This window comes from Amphibalanus amphitrite, unplaced genomic scaffold, assembly GCF_019059575.1.
Source record: "Amphibalanus amphitrite isolate SeventyFive unplaced genomic scaffold, NRLGWU_Aamphi_draft 001109F_arrow, whole genome shotgun sequence".
Lineage (NCBI taxonomy): Eukaryota > Metazoa > Arthropoda > Thecostraca > Balanomorpha > Balanidae > Amphibalanus > Amphibalanus amphitrite.
In genome coordinates this window covers 60,219-70,658 of record NW_024882603.1, presented here as the reverse complement: position 1 = coordinate 70,658, position 10,440 = coordinate 60,219, and the positions used below count along the sequence as shown (strand labels likewise).

Here is a 10,440-nt window from a genome sequence, read left to right as displayed (position 1 = left end):
GCGCGAGGGCAAATCGAGGGGTATATATGTATCACACTATCACATACCGAGCATTTTATTCCCATCTAGCAAATCAATATTGGAGATCTTGTCCAACAAGTCAGCGGCCGTTCTAGACACAGATGAATACTTTGTTTGCGGTCGCATCATTATCTGCAATAATTCAAAGCGAGGTTTAACCCTCGCCGGCCGAGAAGAAGGGATGGATACCGCCACCATGTTTTTTTGCGGTAGCTCAAAGCACACTGATGGTAGAAGGGTGACATTTCATATGCCTTACATTTGATTCAAGCCGGATCATTTGACATCAACCACGTTTTCAAGTCACGTCACTTAGCTATGACGTCTTAACCCGCGCCGGGTCGGGGGGGGGGGGGTGTTTGAACCCCCCCCCTGCAGTTTCCGCGCCGCCGTTTTTGGCACACCTGTTCGGGCATCTTTTCCACACATGTGCAAATATTAGACCCAGGTCGCCTTAGGTCAGGTCACCAGGTCACGCCAAGTGACCTCACCTCAGAAAAAATAAGAATGCTCGTCGTAGCTACACCGACTGAACGATTGCCTTGAAACTCTCAGCGATTGATGAGAGCAACGTTATCTATAAAATGTATGTCTCGGAATTTTGATATTGGTGACCTAGGGTCAGGTCAATTTTGACCTTTCAAGGTCAAATTATAGTTCATTCGACGCGTCTCGACGAGAGGAACACAATGCTGGCAAAAGTAGTGTGATCGCTCTTTTGAGTCAAAAGTTATTGCCGAAAAAACACTTCGTAAAAACGGCTATTTGGGAGTTTTTGACCTCTGAAGGCTAAGCCGTTGACCTGAGGTCAAATCTGAGACATTATTCAGAAAGGTCTGTAAAAGGGCTATCGAATGCGTTTTTCCGCGGCGCTGTAGCTCTATCGGTTCCCGAGATAGCTGTCGGCAGTTTCCAAAATGTTTAGTCAACATTTTACCTTTGGTGTCCTCTGGTGACCTGAATTTTGACCTGACCCAAAAAATGACTGAAATGTTTTCGTCCTTATTTTGGACGTTCTTTCGATTGCGCTTACCACGTGTCGCTATGTGGCCCAGGAGCCGAGTTAGAAGGGGGGGGGGGGGTGTTCAGACATCCCCCGGCCCGGCGCGGAATCTCAGAGCACCTGCCCGGCGCAGGTTAAGTAAACCTCTGCACGGTTGTCGGTTATAAAATGGTGCAAATCCGCAATGCACTTAGTGTCATATGAGCATAATGGGGAAATATGGAAACTGTTAATTTGGCGTCGGAAATTATTTAAAACTATACCTCAAGCACATGAAACGGTGACTTCATTCATTCTTGGCAAGGTCTAATGCTTCACTTTTGCATTGTTCACCTTGCGTGACGTCATTTATGACGTCACTGGGGTCATAGGAGTGCTTCGTCAATAACTCCCGATCAAAATGAGCTAGCCAGTCGGGACAGCCATCAATGGACTTTGCAAGACTTGCCAAATCAAATGTTATGCAACATGTCCTCCTTTCAACAGCTTCGTGACCTGTGTTGCCCTAACATGACATTGACCTGAGGTAAACATCCTAAATTGTTTCACCTAAACAAAAAAGCATATAAATCGACGCGTCTGAGAACAGAAAACACGATTGTATCGAAATGACGATAATTAGACCATTTTTGCGAAGTTATTTACCAAAAACCGATCTAATGCCTTGGGGCCCTTGACCTGCCCTAAGAGGTCACTGATATTTTAAAATGTGGTACCAGTCGCTGCGTCACGTAACGACGCAATTGCTCGTTTTTTTCGCGAGGATCTAGCAGCTAGCTCAATTATAGGAGCTAAACATGGGGTTGGGGAATCGCTACCTTCTCATTCACTATTAACCCGCGCACCGACGGGGGGGGCGGATATCCGCCCCCCTGAGGTTTTTCGCGGATAGCGGGAAAACCGCGGCGCGTAGCGCCGCGAAATTTGGTATGACTATTCTCTCATCAATTTTACACATGGTGTGCAAGTTTGAACCTCCTAACTTTTAAGGTCAGGTCACCAGGTCACTTTGAATGACCCAACCTCAAGTCACTTTTTTGCAACTTTGTCACCGTGCCAGAGCTACAGTAGATGTCGGAGGCCTTTGAAAGTCGCAGGATGTTATTAGGTCATTAGTAGCTACAATTTGTATATCTCGGAATTTTGATGTCGGTGACCTAAGGTCAGGTCAATTTCGCGACCTCCCCATTATAAGTCAATGGGGGAAAAATCAACTCCCTGTTTTTACCACTAAAACGGGTCGGAATGGCCCCATATACCATACATGACTTCACATACGATCAAACTTCACTACCTTGAGGTCTGTTTTGCTGTTGGGCAGCTGTAAGGTCATGTGACGTCATCAAAGGTCACCAAAGGTTTTTTGCCAATAACTCCTTACAGGAACAAGATACAGCCGCGCGGATGGTCTCATTGTGTTCAGCTCGTCAAGACGCATCGAATGATATACATGATGACCTCGAGGTCACGTGACCTGAGGTCAACCTTTGACCTTGACCTTTCGAGGTCAACATATATATCATTCGATGCGGATTGACGAGAGGATCACGATGATGCCCTTAGTTTGTTCCTATCTTGACTACTTCGAAAGTTATTCGAGAAAAATCCTCTCCATATCTAGCGCCGCCATTTTGACTTTTTCGACCCCTGTGACGTCATCTTTGACCTGACCTGAAAATGACCTTAGTAAAAATTGTAGACCTTGTCCGTGCGTATCCGATGCCGTTTACCGCTTGTCGCTATCTTGCTTCGTTCTCGAGATCTCAGGGGGGGGCGGTCATCCGCCCCCCCCCCCCGTCGGTACTAAGTTGGCGCAGACCCCCGTCGGTGCGCGGGTTAAGCCGGGATAGTGCTTGCAATTTTTGTTAAAATCTAGCATTTTAAGATTTCAAATGACCCATTTTTCCCGCCCAATTCTTTCAATTCAAGGTCATAACACCAGGTCACGTCAAGCGACCTTACCTCAAGGAAAGTTCCTGCTGCTCATTATGTCTAAATACACCGACTAACCGATCGCTTTAGAACTTTCAGCGATTTCAATGGGCAACAGTATATGTATTTGAAACGTTAACTTTGCAAGTTTGACATTGTTGACAGAAAGGCCAGGTCAATTTTGAGATCGCTCAAGTCAATGGGAAAAAATTGAACTGCGCTTTTTTGGACGGAACGCATAATAAACACTCTGAAAACATGTGGTGCTTGATGAGATACAATACTGAATGAGAAAATTGTTTGTTTTGTTGGGAGCCATCTTTTTCGGTCTGAAAAGGCCCTTGCAGAGCTATGACATTGCTCTGGTGTAGTAATTGGGTTGTGCGAGCCAGCGCCAGTGATCTGCGAAAGCGAGACTGTTCCCGTGGGACGATTGCCCTGTCGGGACGGTCCAGCCGTCTCCCAAATGGTCACCCGAAGAGGATTATGTGTCCTGGACTGGAATGGATCCGACATCAACTACAGGTTGGCTGGTGGGGTGACCTCCAGTCCAGAGAGGGAAGCATGAAGACTAGGGGCGATGCGGATTGGTTTTTTCCTGAGGATAGCGAGGACGGAAGAGTCCCTTCCTTATGTATCTCAGGCTGTTAAATCTCCTAAGCGTTTTTTTTCTCGACATCGTCAAGGTGTCATTAATAGAAACATGAAATCCGGGAGGATAAATTAGATATAGAAATTGTGGCCAACAGAACATTATCAGTTGCGTTCAACACATTCGTAAGCCTGATCACACACCCAGCTTACATATGAGCCATGTAATGATTATTTTTTTATAGACATGCTAAGTTATGAAATCATCTGAAGTGTTTGTTAAGTTCCACGATACGGATCTAATATCCTGGTATGCATCATGACCATTTATGGCCAGGTCATGTCTTTGAACATAGGCCAAATTTTTCAAATGACCTTTAAAGATAAACTTTTGATTCATTCGAAGCGTTTTGATAAGAGGAACACGAGGCTGGTAAAATTAATTTCATGCAAGTTTTAAGCTAAAAACTTTTAAGTGTTTGTGAAAAAGCAATTGGTTTTCTTGTCATACCAATGGTGGCAGTTGCTGTTATTTACGTGCTAAGCCGTTGACCTTAATTAAATCTGACAATATTATTCCGACATAGCAGTAAACGAGCTGATTGTTGTGTTAGGTTAGGCTTTTTCAGTCGATTTCAGAGTGGGAAGGATTACAGGAATTAAGGGGAGACAGGGGGCCTGGGCGGGAGTCCTGGACCTCATGCTCCGCTGGGGCCGAGCCCATCACGTGGGTTGGATTGCCCTGACGCATGGATAGCCCTGGGCGGTGTTTCATGGCCCCGCGCTGCAGCACGCTGCGCTGCGCTGCTGCATTGTTGCGGCGGTTGTTATGAATTCGGCTCCACGCTAGCGTTGCGAGCTTCCGAGTCTGTTGATGTTTCCATGGAAATTGGAAACCCAATGCACCGGTGTGCGCAACGCACCCTGTCCAAGCAAAATTTTACCATCGATGACCTCTAGTGACATGACCTCTGGCTCTGACCCGATCTAAAATTGGCTGATGTATTTTTTTTTCTTTTTTCTTTGCTACTTTTGACGCTACTTCGAATACCACTGAAATGCCCAAAGCTGAGTGTGAGTTATATGAATGATGCTCAATCCCCATTTCCCCTTCAACAGGGCGTGAGAGTCTAGGCATTCCTGTGGGGCACGGGCTAACAATGACTATCTCATAATCATTGTGGCCATGATCATCTACTGCCATTCTTTAACACCGGTTTCGCTGCGCTGAGCGGCAGCCGTCCCGTTTGTTGGATTCTACAGCTGGCTGGCGGAAAGCGTTACCGGCCGCCCGTCCACCGCCCGCGGGCCGGACCGAGCGGTCCCGCTGACCCCACCTGACCTGAGCCCGGCGCGATATGGGACAGGCAGACGGGGGTTCCGCTCAGCGAAGGCAGCGCCCACTGGTGCTGGGGACTTTTTTAATAGACCTACTGTACATAGTATTGTGTGAAAGTGAAAATACAGAAGAAACGTTACAAATTGGCGCGGTCGGTAGGACGCCACGACCGAAAAACCGGAGCTGGTGAGCCAGAATCACGGTAAGGTAGCTGCGACCGGCATTTTGATCGATGTTTTCGGCGGAATAGGATATCGTGTAGTGTAAATATTACGGTCGGTTTTTGTCAGTTTGAGGGAGAAATGGATCCCAGGTTGATTTTTATGTCAAAGGCTAAACCCTTTACCGGTGCAAATGGGCAGGAATGGCGCCGCTGGCTGAACCGTTTCGAGGCACAAACTGTTACCTGGTCTGCCGCGGAACGTCTGCAGTGTTTGCCGGCCCTGCTGGAAGATGGGGCTCTGGACCTATATGCGTCGTTGTCGGCGGCTGCCCAGGCCGATTATGCACAGGTTGTCGAGGCGCTGAGTGTGCGTTACGGCTCTGAGGTTGGTCCACTGCAGGCACAGGCGGAACTGGCACGCGCGATGCAGACACCTGGGGAGACAGTAGCCGATTTTGCCGATCGTATCCGTCATCTGGGACGCGCCGCGTATCCAGACGAGGGCGTGGGAGACGCCCCGGTCGAGTTCCATTTGACGAGCCGTTTTCTGTGCGGACTGCGTAACGAGCAGCTTCAGAGTCAGCTGTGCAGCAAAAATCTGAAAACGCTGTCAGCTGCAATTTCTGCAGCCCGAGAGCTGCAGACACGTCACGATGCGATGCTGGCAGTCCGGCAATCGGCTGCGGCGGCGGCTGGCGCCGTTGCAGTGGCGGCTCCTGCTGCTAACTCACAGGAGGGCGCAGTCGCGGGTCCCGTGACGGCGCTGCCGCGCGGTCGGGAAGTGGTTTCAGTCGCCGGTGACTTACCTGCCGCGGGACGAGGCGGCGATGAGACGGAGACGGATCGGGTGCGGGCGCTGGAGCGCCGCATGATGGAAATGCAGCAAATGCTGCACGAGCTCGACACGTCTGGCCACCACGGCGGGCAGCTGGGGGGCAGACAGTCTAGTCAGCTCGCCTATGATCAGTCAGCGGTGGCTCTAACGACAGCCGCGACCCCGGTCAACCTGCGCTGTTATAACTGCGGCCAGATCGGTCACACGCGGCGCGCGTGTACGGTGCAGGGAACCGCAGGTAGAGGCCGCCAGTCCACCGAAAACGTAGGCCGTTGCTTTGGATGCGGTGAGGCTGGGCACATGGTGCGTAACTGCCCGCGCTCGGCTCGGCAGTCTGCTACACCACAGAGACTTCCGTTCTGTCTCGGCTGCGGTAGGGACGGGCATTGGCTGGCGGACTGCCGCATGCTCCCAGTCCCGATGGACCAGCGGTCGCATACCGGACCAGTGCAAAGCAGCCGCCACGAGCCCCAGTACACCGGTCAGGAAAACTGATGGCGGCCGGTGCTGAGGGACAAGCATCGGCCCGGCGTCCATCAGGGTCCCAGATCACGGCGTTGGTGGTCGAGGTGCAGTTGGGAACGCGGCGAGTCTGGGCCCTGGTGGATTCCGGGGCGGACTTCACGATGATTCGCGATGGTCTGCAGGAGCATGTCCAGCGGGAGCTGGGGTGTCGGCTAACGACGCCATCCCAGACGGCACGAGGGGCGGGCGGTGAGCCGCTTCACATCACGGGGGTTGTTCAAGACCTGACAATCGAAATCCAGGGAAAGACATTCGCTACTCCCAGCGCGGCAGTGGTCAAGGGACTGATGTACGAGCTGGTCCTGGGGCGTGATTTTTGCTGCCGTCATGGCACTGTTATCGATGACGAGGCGGGAGTGATCAGACTGGCCGGGATGTCAATTCGTCTGCCTCCGTACAGCGCCATTCGACCCAGTCGGGCGAGAGTTCTGTTGGCCGCCACGACGGTGGTGCCGGCGCGGTCAGTCATCGTCGTCAGAGCTTCTGTGGTACCAGTCAACGGGAAGGTGAGTAACCCGTGTGCGCTGCAGGGAGTGATCGAGCCCAGTCACACGGCGCTGAGGGAGGACCTCCTGATTCCGAGGGAGGTGGTGACTGTGGATGGTAATGGCACTGTTCCGATACAGCTGACTAATGTCGGTTCCCACGAGGCCAGATTTCTTAAGGGCAGCGATATCGGGACGCTGTACACGATTCTGCCGGGAGGTGACAACGAATTCGATCTGAGTGAGGATGATGGTCTTCACGCCGGCGCTGTCACCGGTGGCGGGTCGCCGCGGTGCAGCGACGGCGACCAAGGCGATGATGATGATGTTCCGGCATCAGTCACAGCAGTCGACGTGGACGGCTCCGACATGTCTGAGGATGGCAAGTCCCGGCTAAGAAGCCTGGTGTCGGAGTACCGGGACATATTCAGTCAGCACCCAGGCGACATTGGACGCACCCACTTGGTGCAGCATCGGATTGACACAGGCGATGCCACTCCGATCCGGCAGCCGGCCCGCAGGATACCGACGTCAATACGAGACCAAGTGGAGCTGCAGAAGGAGCAGATGCTGAGGGACGGGGTGATAGAGGAGAGCACCAGTCCATGGTGTTCCCCCGTCGTCCTGGTGCGGAAGAAGGACGGCTCTTTTCGCTTCTGTGTAGACATGAGGGCGGTGAATGGAGTCACGAAAGGAGTGGCATACCCTCTCCCTCGAGTTGATGACGCGTTGGACTCAATGGCCGGTGCGCAATGGTTCACCACCCTGGATATGGCCGCTGGTTATTGGCAGGTTGGCATGAGCCCGGAAGACAGAGAGAAGACGGCCTTCACGACGGGACGGGGTCTGCAACAGTTCCGCGTGATGCCGTTCGGCCTAAAAAACGCCAGTGCGACGTTTCAGCGCCTAATGGAGCTGGTGCTGGCAGGGCTAGATACGAAAACGTGTCTAGTTTACCTGGATGATGTCGTTCTATTCAACAGAACTGAGAACGAACACCTGGATACACTGGAGGAGGTCTTCGGGCGGATCCGGCGTGCAGGCCTCAAGCTGAAGCCAAGCAAGTGTCACCTAGCCAAGAAGGAGGTGACATTCCTCGGCCATCAGGTGTCGGAGGAGGGCATCCGTCCCGACCTAAGGAACGTCGAGAAAGTGCTCACATGGCCGGCCCCAGTAACCGATGATGAAATGAAAAGTTTCCTCGGCTTGTGCGGTTATTACGCAAAATTTATCGAAAACTACGCCGAGGTCAGCCGGCCTCTGAGGAGCGCTGCACTATCTCCGGGGCGATTGGACTGGACAGCCGAGATGACTCACGCCTTCAACCAACTCAAAAGTGTGCTGGCGTCACCTCCGGTACTGTCGCTGCCGTCGTTCAAAGGGACATTCGTGCTGTATACCGATGCCTGCAATGGCTCTGTGGGATCAGTACTGGCAGAGCGGGTCGGTGAGACCGAACGGGTCGTTGCGTACGACAGCAAGGCGCTGACGAAGTCCCAAATGAAATGGCCGACCTATGATAAGGAGCTGTGGGCCATAGTGCACGCGATTCGGAGATTCCGACAGTACACCGTGGGTGCTAAATTCCTAATCGTGACAGACCACAAACCCCTCGCAAACATCCCACAGTCCATCGCAGTGGAAAGGGACGGGACCGGCAGACGGGGGAGATGGGCAGTGGAATTGAGCACATTCGACTTCGAAGTGGCCCTGAAACCGGGAGTCGACCACGGGAACGCGGACGCGCTGTCGAGACGCCCAACGGGGCTCAAGGAGGCGCTTCCAGACACAGCAACAGCGGTAACTGCCCTCATCTCAAGCGAAGATGCTGGCGTGGACAGCACCCGAGCCGCTGACACGGCCGTCGCGTCGTGGCTCTGTGCCTTCGTTATGGCCATCACCATGGTGATCGCGAAAGCCGCTCTCACCCCGGCCGAGGACAGGCAAGATGACGGATCTGCAGCAGTCATGCGGCGAACCGCGCGTGATGACGGCTCCTCGGGCATCAGTCGGGTCGAGGGCGGGCCGCCCAGTCCCGACGGTGGCACCGGGGATGCGTCACGCACAGGGGCGGTCAATGCTGTTGAGCAGACGATCGAGGGTGGAGCAGATCCCATCGGAGACAGAATGGACACGGGACAGGACATTCGTCGCGCACAGGAAAACGACGGCGTGCTGCAAAAGATACGCGGTTGGTTGAGTCGCGGCGAGCAACCAAAGCCGGCCGAGATGGGAGAGTGGAAGCAGGTGCTCAACTCCCGATGGTCCGAAGTAAAGGTCGTCGATGGGGTGGTCGGAATCACGTCTGGGGACACGTTTCGGGCGGCTCTGCCAAAGAAGCTGCGGCATGATGTCATGGCAATGGCACACGACCACGTCACGAGCGGGCACTTGGGGCGTCAACGCACCTCGTTCCGTGTCAGACGCCGGTTTATCTGGCCCGGCATGTACGGAGAGATCCGTGCGTTCTGTGAGGGCTGCACCCTCTGCCAGAGGAGGCAGCGGCCAGCCCCGGCCAAACGGGCCCCGATGGTGACAGAGTTGACCTCCAAACCATTCGAAAGAATCGCAGCGGATATCACTGAGATGCCGACGTCACTCAGAGGAAATAAGTGTGCCCTAGTCATAATGGATTATTTTTCCAAGTACGTTCGGATTTACCCAATGGCCAACCAGAAAACAGAGACCGTCTTGGAGGGCCTCCTTGACTGGGTCCACGACTTCGGGGTCCCGGAAAGGCTCCACTCCGACCAAGGCAGCCAATTCGAGTCCCGACTTTTCCAAGCGATATGCGAGAGACTGGGCATCAAAAAGACACGCACTACTCCGTACCACCCCGAGAGTGACGGCATGGTTGAGAGGTTCAACCGCACACTCAAGGATATGATCAGCAAGTACATCGACAAAGAGGGGCTGCACTGGGACGAGGAAGTAAAGGCGTATGCGATGGCGTACAACTCCTCGGTGCACAGCACCACGGGCTACACACCGTACTTCCTAGTGCACGGGTTTGAACCCCGGATGCCCCTGGATGCAGCATACGGTCCACCTCCTGAAGCGGTGCCAGTGCGGAGCTACTTGGAAGATCGGCTGCGGGTCATTCGCGCCGCGTATGAGCGAGTACGGAGCAACTCTGCACGCGCGTCACAAGAAGCCTGCAAGAGGTACAACCAGAAAGGGCGAGCACATGCCTATCAGGTGGGAGACAAGGTCCTGGTGCGCGACTTCACAGCTTCAGCAGGCGGGAAGCCAAAGCTGGGCCTGCCTTACAAGGGACCGTGGACGGTTGTTGGTCACATCGACGAGCGGAACAGCGGGGTGGTCTACAGGGTTGTGGGGAGCGATGGGAAGACCCGGGTGCTTCACCACAACCACCTGAAGCCGTTTAAAGAGAAACGGCAGCGGACCGGCGGCGAGAGGACCGGGCAAGACAGAGAGGCAACAAGAGTCCGCCAGGCCGCCCCTACGCCCCGACCAGCAGATGAGCAGGGCGGAGGTCGGTTTGCGGACGACGAGCGGAGTGGAATTCCTCAGCATCTGCTGCTC

At 53.6% G+C, this 10,440-nt stretch overlaps 1 protein-coding gene across 1 annotated transcript in view; it reads right to left on the bottom strand.

Annotated features, from left to right (window-relative positions):
- LOC122370212 (papilin-like) overlaps positions 1 to 10,440 on the bottom strand; it is a 49,811-nt gene that overhangs the window by 23,426 nt on the left and 15,945 nt on the right. The gene's annotated exons all lie outside the window — the stretch shown is intronic.